The sequence below is a fragment of the Sinocyclocheilus rhinocerous genome, unplaced genomic scaffold (assembly GCF_001515625.1).
Source record: "Sinocyclocheilus rhinocerous isolate Xijiao unplaced genomic scaffold, SAMN03320098_v1.1 scaffold352, whole genome shotgun sequence".
Taxonomy (NCBI): Eukaryota; Metazoa; Chordata; class Actinopteri; order Cypriniformes; family Cyprinidae; genus Sinocyclocheilus; species Sinocyclocheilus rhinocerous.
The window spans coordinates 2,226,362-2,226,992 of record NW_015642448.1 but is presented as its reverse complement, the minus strand read 5'-3'; the positions used below and the strand labels follow the sequence as shown (position 1 = coordinate 2,226,992).

The window sequence follows — 631 nt, the reverse complement described above, 5'->3', positions numbered from 1 at the left end:
ACTTTTTTTTTTTTTTTTTTTTTTTTTTTAAATTGATAACCAAATCGTAAGTCATTTGCAACATTGATTGCTAAAAAAAACTCATTAATAGACCCATTATTTTCATTTATTTTATATTTATGTATTATTTTTTATTTTTATATAAATATTTTATTTATTTTATTTAATATTAATTTATTAATTTTATAGAGCTGACAATTTTGTAAATGACGACTGAATCTTTAGCCTTTTGCCAGATTTATTAAAAAAAAAAGAGCCATAAATAGGCCCAGAGTTTTTATTTTGTTTTGTTTGATTTTATTTTATTTTAGAGCAGTACTTTTAAATTCTGACTAAATCTTAAGCTGTTTGCAACTTGGATTGCTTAAAAAAGGACCCTTGAATGTGCCCAGGTGGAATCAGACATTTTTACACTTAAAGAGCATAGGTATTGTTAACAGGAGCATAGCAACCCTGGATGTATAGTGGGAATATAAAAGAATCACCCCCCTTTAAAATAATCACATTTTGTTGTTTTGTAGCATGAAATGAAGATGAAAATTTTTGTTGTATCTAGCTGTATTTACTCAGTGCAACTTATAACATCCAAGTGAAAAATATAACACCAACATGCCAGAAAAAAATAAAAACA

The 631-nt window shown here is 25.7% G+C and overlaps 1 protein-coding gene across 4 annotated transcripts in view; it reads left to right on the top strand.

The window, feature by feature from the left end:
* The window catches only part of slc39a14 (solute carrier family 39 member 14), a 19,610-nt gene that overhangs the window by 4,932 nt on the left and 14,047 nt on the right, over positions 1-631 (top strand). The gene's annotated exons all lie outside the window — the stretch shown is intronic.